Raw genomic sequence first — 27312 nt, 5'->3', positions numbered from 1 at the left:
AAGAGCATCCTTCCACAATCATGGAAAGAACTCATACACTTGTTCTTAGAGAACTATATTCTCATACATTTCTTTACAAAAATATATTCTTATATATTGATTTATTTAGATTGAAATCACATATGTATTCATCATAGGAAGCTGCTTGCACTAACAGTCAAAATGTGAACAGAAGAGAGGCAGCAAAGATAGTTCTCATACATTCAAATGAATCCCTAGGCTTTCGTGGGTGTTATGAGTAACTACTTTTAAGGTTTTAAAGACTTTATATTAGTACGAACAAGAACCAAGAATGCGCACAACCAAAAAAAAAAAAGGCAGTTTTTTAGGATGACAGAACTGTGCGAGTTGCTTTTTTTCTAACATTATTCTTTTTCTGCACTGACGTTGTCACCATCGTTTCCGTAAACCCTAAGTGTTGATTTGGGTTTTTGTTCAAATTCCACCGTGGGGGCCACTGCCAGGACTCCCCGTAGGCAGGGTGACACGAGGCGGGTGAGAGCAAAGCAACGGGTACTGAATTAGGGATGGAGGGAAGAGAATTCTAGTCCTACACGTGCACAAAGGAGCTGGGAGATCCTAGTCTAGTCAGCTTCCCTGCAAGAGCACCACACTCGAGGCCTTGTCCCGCCCTCCCCCCTCCCCGTCACTCCTGTGACAGCATGGGCTCGTGACTGGAGCGACACGCTCCTGAGAAACAGTGGGTGTGCATTTAAAAGAGATTATCAAGTGACTCAACCGTGAGTAAAAACTCATTTATTTCCATTTAAAGAGTCATGTTAATTGACATGAGGTTGGTAGAGGGAACATCTAACGTTTTACACTTATTCTAAAGAGGCTATAAATAGGAGTATATGAAGTTAGTCAGCTATGTGCTAGGGCCCACGGAGACGCACATGGATGCAGCATGTTCCAGACTCTATTTGTAAGCTGTTTTGTTTCTAGCGCAAATGGAGAAAGGGGAAAAAAAAAAACAAAAACCCGGTCTTGGTAGATCCAATCATTACGGATTTCAGCTGTACAAATCAAACAGGAAGCTCATGAAAAATGCAATTTAGAAGCATTTAAATCAAACAAAACCAAAAAAAAAAAAAAAAAAGACCTAGTCTGGGCATGTATATGGACAGCTGCAAAGCCGACCATGTTTTTGTTTTACCACAAATTGTTTAAAATCCCCAACAGAGTGGAGTACAAGAGACATCCAAGTGGACCTTTCCCTGGACATCCCCAGGGTCTCCACATTTCCCCTCCCTCTGCACTCACATAACACAGACCAACTGGTCTAATAAATGCCTCCGTGGCACCCACACCACGCTCTGTGGGGACAGTGTGGACAGAGAAAAAGGTGAGTCTTCAGTTATAAGAAGCAAGAGGCTAATGCTCAGAAAATCAACACCAAACGCCATCTCCCGTGTCCAGAGGGGTGATGACTCACCTCCACTGCTCTCTACCCACCACCCCTCGCCCACCGGCTCCCACAAGACTTGCTCTTGATGAAATCTGTGCCACAGGATTCCCAGGGTGTGACTGGAGGAGAAAAGAAACAGGAGGAGGAGCAGGAGAGGACTAGGCGCTCATCCCAGAAACTTCTGCTTCCCATACCCCTCCACCAGCCAGTGCCTGGGGCATGTTTCCCAGTAATTGAAGGATGAGGGGCAATTTGTTTTAAGTAATGATCAAAGGAATTATGTCTTTCAAGCTTTGGCTGGCCACAGGGTATTTATCAAAAGAAAAAGGTCATCCGTTCAAACCTACCGAGACCTCTTTTAAGAGTCCTAAACCATCTACCACCTAAGAGCACAATTTGCTAAGAAGCCAAGTAGAACTACTTGTTAAATAAGCAAATTAATGATTTACATAGTTCTTATGGCAAGTGCTTCATTTTCCATTGACCGTATTATAATAAATTAGAGCTTACAGATTTTTAATGTAGATTTTTAGAGTATATGGAAGGCCCTAGAATGGCCATGTTCATGGGCCTTTAAGGAACAGGGCATCCTTTTAGTGAATAACAAAGTTTAAAAAATAATAAAAAGGAAGGAAGGAGGAAAAGAAAGAAGGGCTGAAGAGAAAGGCAGTGTCCCAATGTGGATAAGCACACGTTCTCTATACGAGTGTGTATGAGCTGTGTGTGATCTCGGATTAGTCATCGAAGGTCTCTATATACCAGTGTCCTCTTGGGTAAAATATAGTCATGGGATTGGATGAGGATCAAAAAAAAATGATGCAATAAAGCATTCAGCATGTGCACAAGAGACACATTAAGTATTAGTGACCCTCATTCTGGACTGAGTTCAGTTCCAACTCTACCGGTAATTAGCTGTGTGGTCTGAGGCAAGCTAGTTGCCAGGTCTGAGTGTTGGATTATTCACTAAAAAATGAGGAGTCTGGGTTAGATGATCGCTTGACCTCTGTGGCTTCTCCAAGCTCAAACCCTCTTTGACAACAAGATGTGGTTTACAATTTCAAACTCCTTTAGCTTTCTAGTACCCACACCTTTCTTTTTTTTTTTTTTTTTTAAAGATTTTATTTATTTCAGCGAGAGAGGGAGCACAAGCAGGGGGAGTGGGAGAGGAAGAAGCAGGCTCATAGCGGAAGAGCCTGACGTGCGGCTCGATCCCATAATGCCGGGATCACGCCCTGAGCCGAAGGCAGACGCTTAACCGCTGTGCCACCCAGGCGCCCCACCCACACCTTTCTTTTAAGATTTACTGGTCACAGCCATGATTTGACACCAAGTGTGTGGCCACAGACACAACTCCTCATCGTGAGACCATGCTCATGGGAATCCTAGAACCTGCTTCGTGATGATCCCTCTCACAAGTAGTTTCCAGGAACACGAGGTGGCACAAGGAAGGCCTGCCTGTGATAGGAGGAATCAATATATTTCCATTCCAGTGGCTTTCTAAGGTTGAGGCTGTCCCCAAATCAGGATGCTGGTGTGGTATGTCCTGGTGCGGCTTGGCAGGGAAGGAGCACATGTAAATTAAATTCATTTGCTGTAACCACCCTCCTTTATAAAAGGAGCTCTCAATTACTTCCTGCTGGAAACCCTGCAAAAGAGCTTAACAATGAAGTCGAAGAGCCGCCACGAAAGGTCCACTGCTCTTAAATCCGGGCAGAACAGAAACTATTTCAGATTTATCATTCTCCTCCCATTGTTTTAAACTCATCAGTGACACCTTTTCTAAGGAAAGACCGGGCTTTAATGTCCTTCCGTGTCAGATTTAAAATGATTATTGAAAAAGAAAGATAATCTGCCATGGTGCGCACCATCACACCGGATTCTATCTCATAAACCCACGTCATAATCTCCTAATTTAGGTGGTGGCCAGGCACCCGAGTTATGTAAACAATAGGAGAGAACTTAATGCTGCTGCTAAGTAAGACTTACAATAAAATTCACCTGATGCAGTTAACAGTCATAAAAGATTGTGCAAATGGTAATTAGCTCTAATGACAGGAAGTATTCGCGATACCTGGAGAAAGCCAGGCTTTTTCTTTACTTCTCTATTCATACTCTAGATGTCCCTACACTGCATCAACGTGGCTGGTTTTCCCAGACCTCTGGCCAGTTTAAACTCCGCCTCACTCACTAACCATGTTCATGATGAAAGAAGAATGGACCACCTACCTCTCCTGAGACCCTTAGTTTGGGTAATAGTCCTCAGGGGACATCAACAGACATCAGGGGAAAGGAGGATGAGGAAATTCACAATGAAAGGTTCAAGCGGCCACCGCGTAAACTCAGTGACCCGCCTCAGTATCACTGCAAGGGGGACACTCAGACATTTCCCTCCGGTGACGCCACATGAAGTACACACCACCAACAGACCGATCTTACCCAAACAACGAGATGCGGATCTCATTCAGCTTTAGGGCTAACTTGCAGTTTACAGACATACAGAGACTAGTGGAACAGGTTTAAACTATCTGCCAAGTCCAGAATGTAGGCCACTCTCCAAGACAACTGACGTGATTCTTCCCCAAATCAACAGCTCTGGAGAAAAGGATGGGAGAGAAGAACTACTCCTGAGTTAAAAAGCTTCAGGAAGCATAACAATCAGACATTGAGCGTGGCCTTTGTTCCAATGCCAGTCTGAAGAAACCTGATGGGAGTGAAGTCAATGCTGGGGAGATGGGAGTTCTACAGACCCCTGCCCTCCCCCAGACCTTGCCGTCTGATGTTCTGGAACCTCGCGTTCAGCCACTCCACAACGAAAGGGCAGGGCCCATCAGCAGAAACCGGGGTCTGGACGGCTGGGCCCCACCCAGCCCCACCCAGAAGGGGAAACTCTCAGGTAAGAAGATTCTGAAGACTCACAGTTGGTAGAACAAGTGGAAGTTCGTTCCTGGGGTGACCTAGAACGAGGTCTAGCCATCGTTCCTCTACTAACAAAGTTACAGGTTCCTCTACTAACAAAGGTTTCCAGCAGCCCCCAGCTTCATCTGAAACCCATTCATGTAAAAAGCATAAAATCACTGCTCCGAGCAGGAAAATCAGCATCTGAAGCAAGCAAGTTACCTATGCAACGGGAGAGAAGATTCGAGCAACACCCAAGTGGCAACTTCACTTTTCCCTTCTTGAGCCACGCTCCACCTTCCCTGCCTTTATTCCCTGGAGAATTTGGTTTGGTTTCTTTTTGTTTCCTGTCTTTCTTTTTTATATATATACTATATCTAACGGAGGTAATGTACATAGTGTAAAGGGCACACATCTCACACATGCAGCGTCCATCACTTTTCACTCCCTGCAATTTTAATTTTATTTGATTTGTCTTTCCAATCTAACAGCCCCTCTCCCCACGGCGAGTAGGGCCAGTCAGAAGCACGCCTGGAATGGAAAAAGAAACAGGTTGGGGCCTGTTTCCAACTTCCACGCTCTGCACGCTGGTGGCCTCTGCGGCTGAGACGTGCCGTCCAGCCAGGGTGCAAACAGTCAACGTGAACAGAGCGCGATGGCAACTGAAGATTATGGCTCCTTTACTGCACCTTGTGGGTCTCGAACTCTGTCCCTAAATCCGACTTTCCCACAGTTTCTAGCTCCAGTCATCGGGCTTTTAACCTGCCGCTCCCCAAACCGTCCCAATGGCTGTGTAACGGTGTTTGTCCCTTTCACCAGTTTCGAAGACCTGCCATTTCACTGGTTAATGAACACAGCAGACTCCCCTGAGGTTCTAACCAGATAGAGACTTTTTAAAGATCTGAAGGAGACCTTTTTAGATCACAACACAAAACTGTTAATTTTTTTCACTCTTCAAACTAGGTATCCTACCACGAAGAGCGGCTTTTTTTTTTGCTATGTTGAACTAGTAAACTGGGACCATAATTAAAAATCCCTAAAAAATGAAAGATGTACCACACTTACAGAGTTAGTTTAACAATGACAGTAATTCCATTTTAGAAAGTCAGGAAACTGTGAGGCCAGTAACGTGTCTCACGAGAAACCAAGGGCAGAATCCTGATGTAAAGTTAGTCCTGATTCCAAAGGGGCTATCACTCATGATGGCTAAAATTATATAACCAGCTCTTACCAAGCTACTTGATAATCTCAAAAAAAAAAAAAAAAGTAAACAAAAAAACACAGAGGAGGTGTTGAAAATGTTTTGAAATTTTTCAGAATATTGGGGATACACAAAGAACTCCTCTTCAACAGGGAATATGAAATCTTCCAATATGGATTATATGTGAATAGGAAAAAATACTGTTTGAATACAAATTGTTACAACGAGGGAAAAATGTATTAATGTATAATTATATAAACATCCTGAAAAATGCATCATGCTTAATTAAATTCCATCCATTAATAAGGCAGTAGCCTGGGGATAGTTTGTACAAAAATGGCATTTCTGGTAAACATAATATTTAAAACACTACTCAAATACACAAGCTCTGACTCATGACATAATTATGTGTTTTTAATTTGGCGCCATCCTTATGTGATGCCTAAAAGAAAGCTACTTCACAAATGAATCACTTTAAGACGCTATAATTTCCATATGGTAATGCCAAAATAAAAATGCAGTATAAATATTCTCCTTAAAACTATAATTTTGGATTTACCTGGCAAGTGCATTACTCCCACTGGGATCCCAAACCCCTTCTGAAGTTAAGAAGTTAAATGCGTTATCAACACAGGGAACACAGACACAGTTCTGAGAGAGAAGGGCCTAGTGTGATCCCAGCTCTCATCATAACCTTGGGCAAGCTTTTTAATCTCCCTGCGCTTTAGTGTCTCATTTGTCAAACACTAATAATGCTACCTGCCTCAAAGAATCACTTGGAAGATCAGAGAAGACAATGAACACCGCCATGCCCGGCATAACAGTAAATGCTCAGTAAATGCCAGCTATTACTACTGACCCATCTCAGTGGAAATTGTTCTCATCAGCACTGAGCACCTCTTTCTGACAAAAGGAAAAAAAACATTCCTCAAAAGCAGTGGGTGAACTGCAAAGACATTCTGTTAAAACGAACAAAGTCAGACGCAAAAGGCCACATCTTGTATGATTCTCTGTAGATGAAATTTCTAGAAAAAGCAAAATTCTAGAGACAGAAGAAAGATAAGTGGTTGCCTAAGACTGGGGACGGGAACAGGAATTGACTGCAAAATCTCCAACACGACTGGGGTGATAGTCATTTGACTGCACAAATCTACTGAAGACAATAGAACTGCACGCTGACAATGGGTGAATTGTAGGAATGCAAATTACACCTCAATAAAGCCACACTGACACAAAAAAGAGATGTGTTTCCAAAGTGTTCGCACAGGCATTTTCATACCACTCCGTGATAATAGTGAATTCAGACATTTTACAGACTACAGCAGAAAGCAAGCTTGGGTTAGGGTATCAGGCTTGGATCCCAATCCTGACCCAGCTTCGTTCGTTTCAGGGCAAACTCTTCCCTTCTCTAAGTGTCAGTTTCCATATCTGTGAAAGGGGAATCATATCAGTATGACCCTCAGAGGCTGCTGTGAGTGCTACGTCACCCTCCCTTGGCCCCTCCGGGTTTCCCATATCCACGCGTGGCGCCACCCTTCATACAGCTGCTAAGGCTAAAAGTGTGGATGTCACTCATGACTCCACTCCCTCTCGAATACTAGCTCCAATCCATTAGCAAGTCCTTATGGCTCCATCTCACTGTATCAGGTACCCAACCACTTCTCACCAGTCCCATCCCAGTCATTACAACATCCGGGGGACTCACAAGAGGCTCCCATTCTGGGCCTCTGGACTTCCATGGTGGCCCCTCTGCAGTTACCACTGCACTCCAGGCCAAAGGGGTATGTACAGAACACAAGGCCAAGCTCCACCATCCCCTGTTCAGAGCCCTCCCACGACTGACCAGACCATGGCCTGCGGGCCCCACATGAGCCAGTGCCCACTGGGACCTCACCTCTTATCCCTCCCCATCCCCACAACTGGCTCCATCCACCGGGGCCTTCTTGCCATTCCTCGAGAGTAATCTCCTCTTTTTTCTGGGCTGTTATTGGCACCTGCCCTGGTACAGACAGAGGGGGGCAAGGCTCATCCCTTCCTTCCTTGAGATCTCAAGTTCTCCTCCCCAGATAGGCCTTGCCCTATGAAAAACACCACCTCCTCCCCCCGCTAGACTCCAGCCCCTTCGCCAGATTGGTTTCTTTAGAGCACTGACACTCCCTGGAATCACATACTGCCTGTCTTCCCGCTAGATAATCTCCATGCACGCAGGGATTTCGTTAGTCTTGCCCACTGCCCCCACCACGGACCCTAGAGTCTGGCACAGAGCCTGGCATTGAGGAAAATTCATTAAATACTTGCTGACCAAAGAAATCTCATAAAGCACTTGGCACAATTCCTGCCAGGTAGGAAGTCCTTGAGAACTGAAAGTTGGTAATAATAAAAATCATAGTATTGTGTTTACTGTTTTTAGTTCACAGATAAGAATATGGAAGCCCTCCTAGGTCAATGGGTTAACCCGGGTGGAACTCTAAGTGTGACACTTTAGTGCTTCAAGCTGCCTCCTTGCCACCAGCAAGAGTAACATGTTCTCACTCAGGCAGCAACCTGAAGGATGGTGCAGCTGATTTTCCCTGTCTGTTCTTGCCTCCTCTGCCTTCTAAGATCCACCCCTATCCTAAAGGGGTGGCCCAAGTGCCAGAGAGCCACAGGGCAGTCCCTTGGATGACAACTTATAGTCGGCGAGGGGGGGGGGGCTCTACCAGCTATAAGGTGTGCAAGCTTCACCTTGTCCTCAAGGCAGCTCTGAGAGGCAGGCAAGGGTGATTATCTCCAGTTTATAGGTGAGGAAATAGAAAAACAGACATAAATGACCTGCTCAAAAATCATACTAATTAATGGGGAGTTAGCATTTAAGATTCCGAAAATTTTAGAAATCTAGGTCTCTCTCCACCCCCCACACACTACACCACTCTGTGCATCCATTAAAAACACCAAGAAAAATAAGAACTCTGACCACAGCTTTAGCTATTTTAAATGACATTAAGTTATAAGGGCAAAGAATATTATGAAGAAAGTCTTTCTACATATACATATCCACAATGACATGCTCAGCTTCCTCCAGGACATGGAAATTTGAATTCATCCACATTAGACCCTCATAAACAACTGATCACTCATACTGCAGGAGTTCATAATACGACTGTACAGTTTCGTAAGCTCATTAGCATGCAACAGGCCCAGATGCCTGAAAAACCTGGATAAAATGTGAGTTTTAACCTTAACTCTCAGGAGTATGCTGAGTTTTAAATGTTAATAATGACACAGAAAAGTTTACATCAGAGTCATAGCCCTCTCTCCTATACACTTTATTATGACAAACCTTGTGTCCAAGAATATAACAGAACGTGTCATTTCTAATATCAAAGCCAGGTTATCTTTACAACACTCCTGAGATATGACGGCATCCTGAGGAGCCGGGGAAGAGAGAAGAGGGGAAGTCCCTCACCCTTTCCTACATGTCCCTCGGCAGCATCTTGGCACCACTACCGCGGAGTTACTAAAAATTGGAGTTATAAGACTGTGGGCAATGGTACGACAGCCTAATGCCCATGTCTTGGGAACCATTTATTCAGGGCTTCGTGACCTTGCATTTGCCCTTGCCGTGCTAGGGATGTAGATCTCCCACACGAGGATACTGGAGCTCCCAGGGGTTCTGCGACTTGCTGCAGGTCACAAAGCTGGAGCCTGGATGCTAATTCACATGTGTCTGGCTTCCCCTGCACCGCATTAAGAAATGCATCCCATTCCCCAATCGCACCTCTAGCCCAGGGCCGGGACTGAGCAGAGTGGTACCTTGGAGACGCTCCGCAGCATTGACAACAACAAGGATAATCAAGAACCCTCCAAACTACATGTACCTACAACCAGCCAGGAAGCAGATAGCTGGTCCCTAACCTGCACTTTCTCAATCCTGTTTCTGGAGACTTCCCAATTCTGGGTTGAGTAGGCTGGGCATCCATCCCCCCATTTAAGACTTCTCGCTCTAATGACTGAGTTCATGATTCAGTAGCATAAGCCGAAAAACACTGTGGACAGCCGAGAGGCCCCTGATGTTTCATGCCTCTAAAGGGCGGAGGGAGTTCTTTATTTTTTTTAATGAGCGTTTTCTTCACACCACAGAACCCCAAGACTTCACTGTGTGGGGGGAACATTACTGTCACCAAACCATGCCTCCCTACTAGTTCCCCATGCACACAGCACCACAGAGCACAGACTATGGCTACCGCTTTATAAGGCTCGGTGCCCACAGCTTCCCCTCCGGTGAAATCTTTGGCACAACAGCTAAAGCGTCCTCCCAGTGTTAAAGCAACATTCCTTCCTTCTTCTGAACCTCTCCGCTCCGTTTTCCTTCCTACAGTTCACCAGAGTTTGAAAAACATGAAGTAAGTCTTTCCACAAGTTCCCCACAAACCCCGTCTTATCTTCTCTTTGGTAACAGAACTTCTGGCGGGCAGAGGTGTAGTCAGTTACCCCCCTCCCCTGCATGACACTAGCCCTCAGCTCCTGGGAAGCCTTCAGAACAGCTCAGGGCCTCATGTCCCCAGCACAACCGGCTTTCAAGGGCCCCTGGCCTTGAGGTTGACCTCCAGCAAGAACACGAGAACAATACCATAGTTTCCCTGTCTCTCTTGGATTCCACGCTAGAAAGTGCCCCAACCCCTCAGCCACTTCTAGACAAAAATGAACAGTCCTCTTCCGGTGTGCAGCCACACCCCTACCAGCAGGCTCTTAAACTGATCAGCCGGGAGCAAGTGACGCACATTTCCCTCCCATGCCTCTCCCCAGCCTTCACCTTTCAGTCAGAAACCCGACCCCTCAGCTTTAGCTGTGATTTACGTCAGAGATACCTTAACTCACAGCTGTTAACTTGACTGTCATTAAACAACTTTTTTTGAAAGATTTTATTCTGTATTTGAGAGACAGAGAAGGCAGGAGCAGGTTGCGAGGGGAGGGAGAGGGAGAAGCAGACTCCCCGCTGAGCAGGGAGCCTGAGGTGGGGCTCAATCCCAGGAGTCCCAGGACGCCAAGATCATGACCTGACCTGATGGGGGACGCTTAACCGACAGAGCCACCTAGCTGCCCCAGTCATTAAACAACTTTTGTGTAATTTTGTGCAGTTCTTTAAATATCGTCCACGCCTGCCCTGCCATGAGGACAGGGACCCACCCCATGAGTCTTGTCAACGGCAATACACCCAACGCTAGGCCAGTGCCGGCATGGAAGAGGCTCTAAGTAAATGTGTGTTAAATAAAGGAGTGAATGAACAGCAAAAGCTTCCCCTACCAGTCTTGGAAATAGCCCCTACTTACCATGGCTAAATGGCAACTTACACCGGCTTGACAAATTATTTATTTTACTGATGTGAAATGAAATCAATAATATCAGGTAGGTAAAAGCCTCTATTTCTTTTTAACTCAGTTACCTAAGTATTGAGCATAAGGAAACGTTCAGATGGTTAAGGCCCAGCACTTTCTACACTAGTAATGAAAAGGGGAAAAAAATGACTTGCTTTCACAAAGGAAAAGCAAAAATAGGCCAAGATAAGACAAGGAAATTATACAAAAAAATGAAGCCTCATCAGGTCATCCCAGCGCTACGCAGTCTGGGCTGTGCACAGACTTCTCGTTGGCACCGAAGCTTTCCTGATACATATGCCCAAAGGTAAGTTGCAAAATGGGCCAGTGCCCACAGCTACTGTCTCTAGACTTAAAGAGTAACACATCTGTAGAAGTCCCCAACATATCTGGGGACTTCTACGAATGCCTAAAATCTAGATCTTACTGAACCAAATTTCCTGACCCATTTTTAAAAACATTCTGTGCACAGAATCCTGGAGAGAAGGTGCAGACAAGACATCGCTAATAACACTAAAGCCCCATTACTAATCTACTAGGGTCCCTCTTTTCAGAGAAAAGTCTTCCACCCCTCAACCACTCCCAAAGAAAATCCGTATAAATCTCCCCCTATCTTGTGACATTTTCAACAACTGAGAAGACAAAGAAATGAATAAGAGTACCCACTCTACCACAGTTCAGGAATAGGATTTCTCATAGTACTTCTCTAAAACACAAACCAAGTCTACTTTTAAACACCCCAAGAATGGATTCTGCATTTCACCGAGGTAAGAGGCTGGCCATCACAAACAGCCATAGCAAGTCCATGACACAGGACCACTCCCAAACTTTTCTCTCCTTCCCTCAAAGCAACATTACTAAAAAAGGCAAAGCTACTCAACTTTGACCTCTATTCCAGCTGGGCTTACATTGCTTTATAGTGCTTATGGTGTCCAAGGCCACAGGAAGGTTGAAAACAATATCTAAAAATTCTGACATTTCCTATTTGAGTTTCTTTTGACTTGTGTATGTGGCAGGGTCCCCTTATTTCTGAAGGAACGCCGGTCATTACAGCAGACGACATACTTTGCACCACATACTTCACACATGGACTTACAAGTCACTACTGCATGGCAAAAACTCCTACAGCCTGTATGCTGATCAAGGAGCCCCAAGTTAGGAACAGGAACAAAGACTGCACCTGATAGTATGAAGCCACAACTTCCTTCTTGTAAAATCTTCTCTGACTTCCAAAAGTATTGCATCATCCTCATGATCAATCTACTTCTAAACAGTTGCCTCCAAGACCTCTTTTTACTTTGCACGGAGTAATGAAGATGTCCAAAACTTTCACAAGTGCGAAGTGGAGAAATGAAACGCCCGAAAAGTTTACAAGTGGAAAATAAGTGTTTGTAATAAAAGCATTCAGGGCCAAATCTACAGTTGAACAATGTGTTGTTTTTTGGCCTTTTTTCTACAGAACACACACACTCCAAACCACTCACTACTCAGAGGGAAATCCTTTTTTTACTTTCAGAAGTAAACATGCATCTGGCTATAAAACCTCTGTCATTCCTTGTTCTACAAAAAAGAGTGTCTTTCCATCGCATAGTTTCATAAATCACAGAATTTTGCTTTTTAAATATTTTAGAAGCTGAAATTTTTTTTAATTTTTTTTTAAAAATAGTCAATCCAAAAACTACTCCTGAAATCTGAAGAACACAATCCCTAAAACTTTTCTGTCAGTTCATTCTTCCAAATTAAGCGGAAAGTACCTTGGTTTTCCTACTTCTTCCCTTCCCCTTCTGTATAGATAGTTACTTGTAAGGCTATAAGAAAATACATTTCAGACGACTTGTTGGTATTAATCCTGTGTGAAAGTGGCAAACCACTATTGTAGACTATGGTTATTCAATATATTTTAGTCTGATGTGACTGGTAAAGATTAAGAATCAGTAATTCCTTCATTTATTCACAAGCACACACACACACACACACACACACACACACACACTCTCTCTCTCTCTCTCTCTCTCTCTCACACACACACACAATCACACCATGGCTGCCAAGCCATAAATCAAGCTAAGATGCCTTCATCCTCAGGGTGTGCTTGGGTGGTAGGCGTAAGTGACCTTTTCTGTATTTTTTCAATTTTATAATAAACATACACCATTTTATACTTAAAAGTTTTAAACTTGATACTACTAACATTAAGAAGCCTCCAGACAAGCACCTCAAGCACTATTTCAACTTAAAGCAACTTGGACAGCTAATATCTCCAAAGTAATGGCCAGAAGGACGTGGTCAGAGGAGACAAGGTACCTGTTAGCAAGAAACCCTCAAGTTAAAGAATGTAAAGTCTAACAAGCCTCATCCCGTTTTTCTGTATTTCCCCTTAATATCATACTCATTCTAATCAAATAACTTAGCTCTACTATCATTGACTGAAGGGTTTGGGTTTTTGTGGGGGTTTTTTGTGATTTTTTTTTTTTTTTTTTTTTTTTTTTTTTTTAGAAAAGCAAGGGTATGGTAGCTTGCCGCAGAGATTAAGATCTGCAATTTACCCTCTCAACAGGATTTCTCTCCACATTTCAGAAGGGGCTGTTACCATCCCCTACGCAGCATGTCAAAACTTAAACATTCATAGCAATGCCATCCCCCAAGGGACCCGAAGATGCTTGGAGAGAAATTATGGGAACCCAATTTTTAGGACTTCTCGGGTTGCAGACGCCACCCAACATGCTGGGTTTACTGGAAGAGTGGGAACGTAAAGGAGTCAAAAATGGAAAAGTTACTTGCCGACTGTTTGGAAACAGTGCGACGGTCACCTTTAAACCAGCAGGGCAAACCCCCCCGCAGCCCCTCCTTTGTCTGCCCAGGCACAGGCTCGCTCCGGGCCCGGAGCCCGCTGCGACCACCCCGAGCGCGCCCGCGCAGCGAGGGGCGAACCGGGTGCCTAGGGCTCGGCATCTGGCCGCGCGCGGCGCTCCCGGTGGGCAGCGCATCCAGCTCCAGGCAGGGTCTGTCCATTTTCAGGGCCGAGGAAGCAACAATAAGCCGAGCGGAGAGGCCGCCTGGGCTCCCCGTCCTCGCGGCGCCCCCCACCTCCCCAGCGCCCCTCGCGCCGGGGGCCACAGCGCCGGGCCCTGCCACGCCCCGGCCCTGCACCCCAGGCCCTCCCCGGGCACGGCGCGGGGTGGCAGGGGCTCTCCGCACGCCCACCGCCCTGCGCGTCTTCCTCTAGCGCACGCAGGGACCCCCGCCCCAACGCCCGCGCCGCGCTGACGGCCGGCCGCGGGGAGAGAAAGCCGGCGGCCCTTTCCGCCCTGGGGTCCCTCGGGCCGGGGGTCGGGGCTGGGCGGGCGGCCGCGCAGTCTCCCCGGCGGGTACCCGCCTACCCCGAGCTCCCAGTCTTTGTGTGCAAAGTAAGTGCGGGAGGCGAACCTACCTCGGCGCGCTCACAAAGGCGCGCGGCTCCCTCCCCGGCGCTCGCTCCGGGCAGCCGCGGCGGCGCCCAGCGGCCCGGCAGCTCAGGGCGGCCCCGAGGCGGCGCGGGCGGCGGCTCTGACGGCAGCGGCGGACCGTCCAGCGCAGGGCGGCTCTTTCACACCCCGCGGCCCCGCGCATCCGAATTAAGCGGCGGGGCAGGGCTGGGGGCGGGGTGCGACGGCGGAAGCCCCGCCCAGGCCCCGCCCAGGCCCGCCCCGCCGCGCTGGCTGCGGACTCCGCGCTCCGGACCGCCGTGGCCGGGAGGGGAACGCTCCAGGCCAGGCGGGAGCTCGGAGAAAGTCTGAGGATTTGGTTTCGGGACTTTTCCTTCTGTTGTTTGTGTTTGGTTGACTTCAGAAACTTGGAAAGAAGAGAGGGAATGTTGGAAGAAAAATGCTAAGTGTCACCAGATGAGAGACACAAATGGGGACTCGAAGGTGGCCGGAGTAGGATCACGAGGCCCACAATTAAAGATCTTTCTCTCCCTCCCTCTCCCTATTTCTGTCTCTGTCTCTATCACGTAGTCGCTGGTGGGTGTCTGGCCTCCATCTCGACTTCAGGCTTGTGAGGCTTAGTGAGACTGTCCCCACTGAAATCCTGCAAATACGTCACAGAAGAAAACTCAAAAGGAATCGAGAAGAAAAGGAAACAGGTTTGTTGGAATTGTATAAATTTATTGTCAAACCAGGACTTGAAACCCAGTGACCTGGGAATTTACTCATATTCCTTCCCTGTCCCCATTCATCAAAGAGTAATTGGAGATTTAATTTGTGGGCAAGGAGGAAAGGTTTGTTTCACCTCCTTTTTTCCCCTCTCTGATTTTCGTTTTTTACAGCTCTCTTCCAGCAAATTGCCTCTTGCCCAACCCTAAGACTCTCAGATTACCATATACCTGAATCATGACATGGAACAAAAATGAGAAAGATCTAATCCGGAGTAGCAAACAAGGACAGGTTGGTGGATTTTAGATCAAAAGCTTTTTAATTTTGTTGGCAAGAGATGAATAAGGGTTTATTTATTGGGAAGTTTTTCTGACTAAAACAGCTTGGGTCATGATCACACGGAACAGACATATCAATTACGATTTCAGTAAACAAATTACTCACTCCAGAGGTGCTCCAAAGCCACACCCTTGAAGGGCCTGACCATCCTAGGGTCCCTGAAGCCCACTAAGGGGAGGAATCACCTGCCGCTTGAATTTAGAGAGAAAGAAGCTCCTTCCCAGCCCAAGAAACTGACCTGTGTGAACTTATCCACAGTGTTTCCTACACATCTTTCTTCGCTTCCTGTCCTCGCATTGTTGTTGTTTCTGTAATTAACAAAGGGTCTACCAGTCCCCAGACCAGAACCTGGGATCCAGCCTAGATTTTACCTTCCCTCCCCACAGGGAGTCAATCCCAAATCCCAGAAATCCTACAGGAGGCCTAGATATCCACCTCCCCATCCCACCAACACTGCCACGGTTGGCCTTTGGTATCTGTCATCACACTATGGTCTCCTGACTGTCCCCAGCATCCAATCACACACACTCTTTTCCTCCAAACTGCTTCTCGGGGAACTTTCCAAGCTCAAATCTGCTCAAGTTAAAACCCTTTAACAAGTGCCCAATTCCTGCTACATAATCAAGTCCAAGCTCCTTGCTACAGTATCATGTAGGGCAGTATACTTTTTGATATCACCTTGACTTCTTCCGTGTGTTCTTCCTATATCCCCCAGAGGCACTCGGCTTCACTCAGCCAGAGTGCTGTATTTGCTGAATGGCCCTGCTCTGTGAATACAAAGACGGAGGAAAGAATCTATAACCTGTTATGCTCTTCCACGTGCCTCCCCTCTGCCTAGCATGCTTTCACCCCACCCCACCCCCCAAGGGCTCCTTTCCTCTCTGAGACATAGCTTCCTCTGAGCTTTCCCTGACTTGCTGAAACTGGATGGACCTTTTCTGCCACTCTTGTGCCTAGCACAGCCTGGTCATTATTGCACTGTATTGTAATATATGCCCTCCTTGAACAGAGTTTACACTTGATACATCTATCTTTCTGTAAAGATATACACCCTCATGCTTAACATAGAATCTGGCATATAAAAAGTGTTGGGAACTGAATTGTGTCCCCCCCTCCAAGTTCATATGTTGAACCCCTAACCCTCAGTGTGACTATATTTGGAGATAGGGCCTTTAGGGAAGTAATTAAGGTTAAATGAAGTCGTAAAGGTGGCGACCTAATCTGGTAGGACTGGTGATCTTATAAGAAGAGGAAGAGTCACCAGAGACTTCTCTCTAAGACACCCAGAGAAGAGGTCATGTGAGGACATAGCCAAAAAGCAGCCATGTGCAAGTCCGGAAGAGGCCTCACCAGAAACCAACCCTACCGGCATCTTAATCTTGGACTTCCAGCCTCCCGAACTGTGAGAAAATAAATGTTTGTTGTTTAAGCCACTGTTGCGGCAGCCTGAGCAAACTAATACAAGAAACATGCATTAAATTCTAGATTCTAATCTTGGAAAAGCACTAATCCACCAGTGAGCCTGTAATGTCCCCTTAAAGCAGCCTGGGGTAAACTTCTGTGATGGCAGGACAGTGGGCAGAGTGTCTGGATGTGGTAAGTAACCACACAGCATTTCCCCTGCCCTCTGAGAGGAATGGAAATATGTATCTCATTCCATAGTCTGGGGTATACATGCCCACAAGTTCATTGTCATTACCCTGCCCTTGTATCAGGAAACGTAATCCAAACAAAACCAGTAAGAGGAGATCAAATCTTTTCTTTGAACTTCTTGAGTCAAATCTTTCTTAAAAGAAAAGACACCCACACCCATTTACTGAGTCCACTATTTGGGGCTGAATATTTCACATTCTGGGAATCTTAGGGGAATTTTGATCCAGGTAGAATCAAGTGTCCAGTTTGGTTTGGGGCTCCTGGAGTTACTGTAGGTAGAGCCCTGAAGTAAGAACTTTAAGGTTATGGATTAGAGTGATATTATTTATATTTGTACCCATACTATCTACCAACAGTGCCTGGGAATATAGTAGGTGCATGGTAGATGTTTGTAGAATGAATAAGTTTAGATTTTCAGGGCACGAGTAGACTTCCCAGGGTCAGGTCAGGTAACACCAAACTCTCAGCCCAAGTCTGATGTCCTGTAGATTCTACATTCTGTATGTGGACAGGAGTCCAGGAAAGGTCAGTGGCCTAGGCAACTACTGCACTCTGCTTGGGTTTCTGCTCCTGGACTGACATGGATTATCAGGTGGCATGGAGGGCCTTTCCTCACTTGCTTTCTCCAAATGCAATACAAAGTAAATACTCTTCTGAAAGGTTTTGAATCACTCAATATATTGGTGATAGAGTCCCTAACCTGACCTTACTGGAAAGCATAGTTGATAATTTCCTATCCTATAACACTCATTCACAAGGTGACACATACGCTCAACTTTAACCTCATTGTTGCTCTGACATCTGGAGGCCTTTTAAAGTTATTCCTAAGGAAAACTGAAGAAAGCAGAGCTGTATATCTGGGGACATAAAGTAGAGCAAAGCAAATCAATGTGGAATAAGATATGTCGTTCTTTATCTCCTTCTTTGGTCACTTTTCTCTATAATCTTGAAATTGTTACTTTATGCCCTGTTATTCTGAAAGGCTCCGAAGAGATGAGAAAGGTTTCACAGTGCCCTGGAGGCGGGAAATTGATTTGTATGTGTATACTCTTTCGTATCTTAAATTTTGTGCTGTGTACACGGACATTCGAATAGATAATCCATTCTAAAAGAAATAACATTTAATGGGTGCCTGGGTGGCTCAGTCGGTTAAGAGTCCAACTCTTGGTTTCAACTCAGGTTGTGATCTCCCGGTTGGGAGATGGAGCCCTCGTCAGGTTCCCTGCTCAGTGGGGAGTCTGCTTCTCCCTATGCCTCACACTCGCGCTCTCTCTCTCTCTCTCTCTGAAATAAATAAATAAATAAATCTTAAAAAAAGAAAAAATTTTAATTTTAAAATAGTATTTTAAAAGCCATGTTCTTTAATATCTGTATCAGTTAACTATTACTATATGATAAATTACCTCAAAACTTACTAGCTTACCGTAAGAACGAGTGATTTGCTCACAGTGCTGTGGGCTGGCAATGTGGACCACACTCAGCTGGGATTAGCTCCCTTCTGTCTATCATGTGTTTGCTGTCAGTTGGGAGGTCCGCCAGAGACCAGCTTGTCCTGAGTGGCCTCAAAGTCCAAATATTGACTGGAGCTGTCTGCTTGGATACCTCAGATGCCCTCCACATAGCCTCTCAGCAGGATTGCTGGGACTTCCTCACGGGGCAGCTATGTCCAAAAGGGTAAGAGAGGAAGCTGTAAGGGCCCCGGGAGGTCTAGCCTCCAGGTCATTCTGTAACATTCTATCATCCAAAAATGGCACAGAGCCAGCCCTAATCCGAGGTTCAGGGAAACAGCCTCCACCCCTTGATGGTAAAAGCAGTGGTCACGTTACAAAGGGACCTGAGGACCCGAATCCTAGGATAGGAGGAATCGTGGCAGTCGTCCCTGCAAATAATCTTCCCCCCGAATCAGAGTTGAGGAACGACATAGTGGAGGGTAACTGCGACAGCTGAGAACAGTAGTCTCAAGGGAAATCATTCTGATTTGTAAACAAGCCAGAGCCACCTGCAATTGAACATAAAGCTCATAACAACAGATTCCATAAATTGGTACTGGCCTCATGTCCTGAATTGATAGATCAAAGTAAAGATATGATTTCTGCTTATGCATGTTTGCTTTCAACTAAGATTGAGACTGGAGGGAAAAAATGGGTTTAGTTCTCTAAAGAACCTAAGCTTGACCAAATTCCGAATCGGTGTATCAGTTATCTATTGCCCATAACCAGTTACTACAGACTTAGCGACATCAGACAATACCCATATATCAGCTCATCTTTGCTTTATTCAGGCATGGCCTGACTGGGTTCTCTGCTCAAGGTACCCCAAAGCCAAAATGAAGAACTTGGCAGAGCCCACAGCTCATCGCATCTGGAGCACAAAGGTCCCCTTGGCAGAATGCAGTTCCTTGTTTGTCCAGTTTGTCCAGTCTGTAAGATTAAGGTTAAGGTCCCCATTTCCTTGTTGGCTGTCGATGAGGAGCCACTCTCAGATTCTAAAGGCTGCCCACATGCCTTCCCAGGTGGCTCTTTCCATTATCAAGTCAGCAAAGGCACATCAAATCCTTCTCATGCTTCCTATCTCTGCCTCCCTCCCCCTCTATCTCCCTCCATCTCTGCGTGTAGACTCATTTACAGTGCTAGTGTGATTAGGCCAGGCCTGACCCAGACCACCTCCCTATCTTAAGGTCAACTGATTTGAGACCTTCCTTACCTCTGCAAAATCTCTTCACAGCATACCTAGATGTTTGTACCTTTTCAAATTAGTAGTATCGGGACGACTGGGTGGCTCAGCCAGTTAAGTGTCTGCCTTCAGCTCAGGTCATGATCTCAAGGTCCTGGGATCGAGTCCCACGTGGGGCTCCTTGCTCAGCGGGGAGCCTGCTTCTCTCTCTGCCTGCCACTCCTCCTGCTCGTGCTCTGGCTCTCTCTCAAATAAATAAATAAAATTTAAAAAAATAATAATAAAAATAAAATAAAATTAGTAGTATCTAGAAAGGATCAGAAGATAAGCCTAAATCGAAAAGAATGTGCTATAAGCAACATCATGAGCTCTTATATTAAAATAGCCTCTTTACATGAGCATTTGTGAGCAAAAAAGTGGAGCCTCTTCATTAAATATGCTAATAGCACCAATAACAAAAATGAATTTTCTCCCCTTTCGTAGTTAATCTGCTACAAAGCATTTTACAAACTTGACAACAGAGCTATAATTCATAATGTAACTAACCCTATGCCATTTCTAGGGAGTTTAAAGTTCAAGAATTTTAATTTCAAAATCCCTAATGAATGTGTTGCCTAAAATGCCTAATTTAGTTTTTACAAAACACTTGCTCTTTGTTATTGATAATTTTAAAATCAAAGGGACTCTATATAGTAATTAAAATCCAGCTAAATATCACCTTAGAATCAAGAGAAACAGCTGTTAGCCACATAGACAACTCCTGAATGATGTGAAGATCTGAGTTTTATGTCTTTTTTTTTTTTCACATGAATCCAGCACCAGAAAAGAGGATTTCCTGAGAGTCTTCCTGTATATTAAAACAAAAATCTCTAAAAAGAAGAGAGAGAGAGAGAAAAACTCTCAAACCCTCATCCTGTCAAAAATACTAAGATATCTTAATAGTAGATATTAATGAGTAAACAATCCATCTCATATTTGAGCACCATAAAGATAATTCCTATATGGTTTCCTAATTCAAATATCTAAGTGTAAAACAAGCAGCCAATTCACTGAGAACATTCTACATTTTGCTCCAACTTTCTTTTCTTCTTTCTGATATGCATTCCAGATACTTTCTGTCAGCAGAAAGTATTCCTTGAAACTCTTGCGTTGGTAATAACTAGTTGAATGCCACTTATATGTTCTCATCTACCTTTTAAGTGATGCAGTACTGTAAGTTCATGGAGTAATGGAATAAAGACTAGGCTAGGACAGAAGAAATCTCAATCATGGCTCTGCTACCAACTAGCTCTGTGACTTTAGACAAGATATTCAACTCATTGCAGGCTGTCTCCTGTGGATTTAAAGGTTAGTGATTTTAGGGGCGCCTGGGTGGGTCAGTCGGTTAAGCATCTGCCTTCAGCTTGGGTCATGATCCGGGAGTCCTGGGATCGAGCCCCACAACAGGCTCCCTGCTTGGCAGAGAGTCTACTTCTCCCTCTCTCTTCCCCTCTGCCTCTGCCCCTGCTCGTGCTCTGTCTCTCTCTCTGACAAATAAATACATAAAATCTTCTTTTTTAAAAAGCGTTAGTAATTTTATAGCAATCTATATCCATATCTGTGTCTATCTATATCTTCTGTAAACTGATGGTTACCAGAGAGGAAGTGGGCAGGGGGATGAGTTAAATAAGTGATGGGGATTAAGGAGTGCACTTATTGTGGTGAGCACCAGGTATTATATATAAATGTTGTATCACTAAACGTTACACCTGAAACTAATATTACACTAAACATTAACTAATTAGAATTTAAATAAGAACTTGGAAAAAATTATGGCACTTTTATATACATATATATGGAGGTGCATGTTTCTTCTATATGGAAATTATAGCATTAATGGTATTTCTGTTGCTGTTCAGGCTTGGCTAGAGAAGAGGACTGCTCCATCCACTCGGAGCTTACAACTAAAGTCCAAACTACAGCTAATGTTGAATCTTGCCAGAGAAAGTTTGCTTATTAACTCTGCCTAGAGAATTGTATCACCCACACATTAAAAATGCTAAGGATTACTGGGCTTGAAAAAATGCTCTTTGAGTGATAACATTCTTTTAGTTGTCCCACCACAATTTAGCATGAACTAAAATTCTAACTAATGTTAGCTTTTGCTGGATAATGTTGATAAAGAGTTAAACTTTATAAGAAAAAAGAGAGGAGGAATTAATAACAGGACAGAGTCCTTCTCGGGCAACTGAAGGCAATTTCTGGAAGTGTTTTGTAATTCTGCCGGTTCACCTCTCAGACAGCCACCCTCATTGCTCAGGACAACCTGCCCTGTTCTGGTTCCAGCTTTGCCCTAATGACCACCCTTTTGCAAGTCAACAGCTGAGACACATGGCAGGAAACAGTATTTTGACATGCACTTGCTTTCCCCAGGTCATTTCTCTCTACAACAACTGCTCCGTGCCATCTGCTATCATCCACATCAGAGCATAAACAACTACTTGAAAGGATAAAAGAAAGAAAGAATTGCAAAAATATAAGCAACTATCTTTCTCTTTAAAAGACCAATACAATTGACAAATCTCTGTCCAAAACGATGAGAGACGGAGAAAGACACTCAAGAAAACAAGTAAAAAATACATTAGGAATGAAAATGGACACATAACTATCGATAATCAAAGGCTAAAAAGTGAATACGGAAACACTATGAGCCACTCTATTTGAACATTTAGATGAAATGGAAACCTTCCTGCAAAAATACAACCAACTGAGGATTAAATAGGAAACCTGGAGAGTCCCATAAACTTGCAATGAATTGGATCAGCAATTAGAATTTTCTCACAGAATGGGAGGAATCCAGGACTATGGAAATTGATTTTAAGAAGTATTTGCTAATGACAATTCTTAGCTTGGTTAGAGATCTTCTTAATCTCTTTGAGAGTCAATTTATCAGTGGGACTAATGAAAAGCAGAACTTCTCTTTTCATTCCTAACTCCCGACTTACCATATGCCCGTCTGCTTACCAAAACGACCCTTCATGGTGTTGGACCCACGAACTTCAGGATAATCTTCATTTACTCTCTCAGGTCCCACACCCATTTAGGGACACAAAACCAAGCCATTGCTTTCTCTATTATTTCTCTCAAACCCCCATTTTCCTCTTCATTTCTGTCAAATTCTGCCCAAACCACAGATACTTACTACTCACTGAGTGGACACCCACAATACTGTTCTCCTTCCATGAGCCCCACACGGTAAACACTACCGCCCAAGCCATAGCTCCAGCCGGCCGCATCCACCAGACGAATCCAGTAGAACAAATTATACAACACTTCCAGCCTCCAATCCAGACCATCGGCTTTTCTTTTATTAAAATTCAGTTACTTCTTTCTTTAAGAAATGGTTTTCTTAAAAATAGAACTACCATATGATCCAGCAATCCCTCTTCTGGGTATATATGCAAAGGAAATGAGATCAGTACCTTGAAGAGATATATGTATTCCACATTCACTGCACATTACTCATGATATTTCTTCTTTCGGGAAGTTTTTCTGATCTATTGTACTATTTTGGATGATACATTTAATTCCTGATTTTTCCCATCTTATCAAAATAGAACTGAATGGCAAGATAAAGCTTTTATTAATCTATCATCACGTGGATTTAGAATTAATATTTTCTTTTTTTGTCCGTACTAACTTTTGAACAAGTTGTAACCCCCAACAATGGGAAAAAATCAAATTTTTCATTGTCATAGAAAAGTCATCAAATAAGATAACACAAAATGCTTTGGAGGAGAATGCCATGGCTTGTGTAAGATAAAGATGCTTGCTTTGCCTACAGAAAGCCAAATATTACGGTGGTTAAGTCCATAGTCCAACAGATGTGATTATACACCTTATATCCCCAGCTCACTAGCTGAGTGACTTTGGCCAAATTATTCACTTCTCTAAGGCTCCATTTTCTCATTAGTGAAGTGCAGATTTATTCATTTATTTAACCAATATTTCTGAAGCATGTTCTTTGTTCCGGGCACTGTTCTATTCCCTGAGAATACAATAGTGAACAATTCATAAAAAATCCCTGCCTTTATGGGATGTATTCTAGAAGAGGGAATCAAACAATAAAGGTAGAAAGGAAGGAAGAAAAAAGAAAAATAGGAAAGCATATAGTATGTAAATAGCATTCATTATGGCTGTACTATAGAAAAACATAATAAAGCTGAGAAGGGGATTGAAAGCAGTGGTGGGAATGTGTAATGTTAAACAGGATAGCAAGGGAGGGTTTCTCTGAGACGCTCACATTTAAGCAAACGCCTGAAGGACATGAGGAGTTCCTTGTGCAGGCATCTGGACGACAAGCTCTCTGGGCAACGAGAGTAGCAGGTGCCGAGGTCTTGAGGTTGGCACACATGGCAAATTCCAGGCACAGCAGGAGGCCAGTGTGGCTAAAGAGCATGAGCAAGGAGGGATGATAGATGAGGAGGTCAGAGAGGTAAGGGGACGTGGGGTGGGGGAGGGACAGATGATACAAGGCCCTGTAGGCTAGTGCAGGAAGAGCCTGGCTTTTTCTCTGAGTAAGCTGGGAAGCCTCTGGGAGGTTCGGAGCAGAAGAGAGACATGGTCTGATGCACATTTTAAGGGATTGCCAGGCTGCTGGGTTGAAAACAGACTGCAGGACAGCAAAGGTAGAAGAGCACGTAGAAGGCTTTGGGGACTTCTGGTGGTTCAGCCAGTTGGGAGTCTGCCTCTCGGTTTCGGCTCCGGTCCTGATCTCTTGGGTCCTGGGATGGCGCCCAGCATCGGGCTCCGCAATCAGCAGGGAGTCTGCTTGGGGTTTCCCCCCTCTGCTCTTTCCCCCACACTCACTCTCTTACTCAAATAAATAAATAAATAAATAAATAAATAAATAAATCTTTTCTTTTTCTTTTTTTTCTAAGAAGACTTTTGTATTAATCCAGGAGAGAGAAGGTGGCGCTTTGAACCAGTGATGAGATGTGGGCACATTATGGATATTTTGAAGGTAGAGTCAACAGGATTTGCTAATGGATTAGATGTGGAAGGGGAGAGGGGGAAAAGAGTCAAAGGCGATGCCCAAGTTTTTGGCCTTGAGGACATGAAAGGATGGAATTCTCTTTCTCTGAGAAGGGGAAGCTATTGAGAGAAACCACTTTGGGAGAGAATATCGGGAGTTCAGTTTCGGATATGCCGAATCTGAAATGCCCTTAGTGATCCAAAGATACCGAGCTGTTGGATATGAGTTTATAGCTAAGAAGGAAGGGCCAGGCCAGAGCTATAAATTTAAGTCATCAGTGGGCTTATGATACTGAACATGAGACTGCATATATCACCTAGGAAATGACTGAGGTCCAGGTCCTGGGCCACCCCCACATTTCAGGGTCAGGGAGATGTGGACACTAGCACAAGAGACTGAGAAGGAATGGCCAATGAATAAATGAAAACCAGGACAGTGGGTCCTGGAGGACAGGTGAGGCCAGTGATTTGAGGAAGAGAGAGTGGTCACCTGTCTCAAACACTGCTGGCAGATCCAGGCCCAGAGAGGGGGGGGGGCTGGGTTTTGACGGGTGGATTTACCCACCCAGATATCACTGGTGGACCTGTGGGCATGGGAACCTTACTGGGGTGATTTCAAGAGAGACTCAGGGAGAGGAATTAGAGGCAGCTGGTATAGGCAACTTTTTTTAGAGAGGGGGAATATAGAGCCCAGAAAGGTTCTGTTTGGTTTTGGTTTTAAAATGGAAGAAACAAATGGCGTATTGAGGCCTGTGTGTAATTCTTGGTATGCTCTTCCTAAACTGATGGGAATGAGCCTGTATCGAGAGGATTAGTGATTATCTTTATTGGCCTTCTGAACATTAAACCCCGAGGGAACACTGCTCCAGCCAATTCTCCTCACACCTGCTCAGCACATTTGCTCCCACCTCTGAATCTCATTCATGCTCTTTTCTCTGGCAGGAATGGCTGCCTCTCCCTTTGCACAGATCCAAATTTCACCCATATATTAAGTTTCAGCTCAAGTCCTACTTCCATGAGACCTCCCCTAACTTTTGTAACCTGCATTAATTGCTTGCGTTATTTCCTTTTCAGAACACTGAGTTTTTCTAACACACTTATTAAATATCTCTGTGTGTAAAGGACTAAGCTAGATTTGGGAGAAGAGTATGTTAAATGAAAAGCACAGTATCTACTACACTCAAGAAGATAACAAACTTGTTATCTGTTGTACATGATGATTTTTAATGCATATCTTTTTCCCTTAATTCCCTTGTAAATCTTGAGGGCAGGCAGCATTTTCATTCCCTCGGGACTTAGCTCTGTAAGAGGAGCTATAGATATTTGTTGAATTATATTAAAAATCACTATGATAAAATTACTTAAAGTGTTATTATATCACTTCCCAATTATATGACATAATCACAAAAAACTTAGCTTAACAGCTTATTTCTTCAAATATTTATTTTTTATTTATTTATTTATTTTTAAAGATTTTATTTATTTATTTGACAGAGAGAGAGAGACAGCCAGCGAGAGAGGGAACACAAGCTGGGGGAGTGGGAGAGGAAGAAGCAGGCTCCCAGCAGCGGAGGCACCTGATGTGGGGCTCCATCCCAGAACACCAGGATCACGCCCTGAGCCGAAGGCAGACGCTTAACGACTGCGCTACCCAGGCGCTCCTAAATATTTTTATTTTTTATTTTTTTTTAATTGTTTTTTTAGAGAGAGAGAGAGAGCTCAAGGAGGGCTGCAGGGGGGAGGGGCAGAAGGAGAGGGAGAAAATCTTAAGCAGAGTCTGTACTGAGCGTGGAGCCCAACGGGGCACTCAATTTCACAACTCTGAGATCATGACCTGAGCCAAAATCAAGAGTCAGATGCTTGACCGACTAAATCACCAAGGCGCCCCCCCAAAACATTTTTATACTAATTATTTTAAATCTTTCTAAAAGATGTTAGGTATTTCCCTGCTGTGTTATGGAAAGGTTCTTAGAGACATTTTTTTTTAATGATTTTAATCTGCTTGTGGAAATGCAGAACTGAATGTCTTTATTGGGAATTTTGATAAAGCTGAACTTAGGGCACATTGTGCATTTGCTGGAATAGCTGTTCTTAAGACTCACTTTTATATATAGAAAAAGAATCTGATTAGCAGTTCTACGGAACAACTGGAAACTTGTGTTTCAAAAAAATACCAAGGCCAATGAAAAGACAAGGGGCATTGTCTTAATTGAGATTTTCACAATGCTGAGTGCTCCCCCGATGACACAGAGTAAGCCCAGGGGACTACTAATGAGGTAGGAAATATGAATATGCATGAGCTGGAACCACACCAAGAACCCAATATAGGGTATTGTTCCTCGCCTACATCTGCCTGGCATAAAAAAGTGGAAGGCCCCAATGAGTATACTGTGGGCAAGTTTGTGGTGGTTTTCTGCTAGGCATATCGGAGAATGCCAAACTTTATTAAAGAAGAAGAACATTAACGAAAAATACACTTGAGTCCCTCATTGGTCTCACAGCAGAGAAAGCAGGGAAAACACAAAATATAAAGTAGACACAAGATGGTCAGGTGGGCAGATGGGAGCAGGAGGAGGAAGAGAGGTGAGGGGACAGGGAAGGACTGAGAAAAGGGAGCAAGACCAGGACAGGAGTGGGGCGGGA

General features: G+C 44.4%; 1 protein-coding gene across 2 annotated transcripts in view; it reads right to left on the bottom strand.

Annotated features, from left to right (window-relative positions):
- Positions 1–27312, bottom strand: part of FAM107B (family with sequence similarity 107 member B) — a 234706-nt gene that overhangs the window by 60561 nt on the left and 146833 nt on the right. Inside the window, exon 1 of one of the 2 annotated variants that reach the window (XM_040645386.1) lies at positions 14289–14386. The exons of the other annotated variant lie outside the window; for it this stretch is intronic. The gene's annotated coding sequence lies outside the window, so the exon portion shown is untranslated. Of the gene's footprint in view, positions 1–14288; positions 14387–27312 lie in introns of those variants that run through there. 2 annotated transcript variants of the gene reach the window in all.

The sequence above is a fragment of the Ursus maritimus genome, unplaced genomic scaffold (assembly GCF_017311325.1).
Source record: "Ursus maritimus isolate PB19 unplaced genomic scaffold, ASM1731132v1 scaffold_31, whole genome shotgun sequence".
In the NCBI taxonomy this organism is placed as follows: Eukaryota; Metazoa; Chordata; class Mammalia; order Carnivora; family Ursidae; genus Ursus; species Ursus maritimus.
Note: the sequence above shows the minus strand (reverse complement) of the source record. Positions and strands in the feature narration are given on the sequence as shown.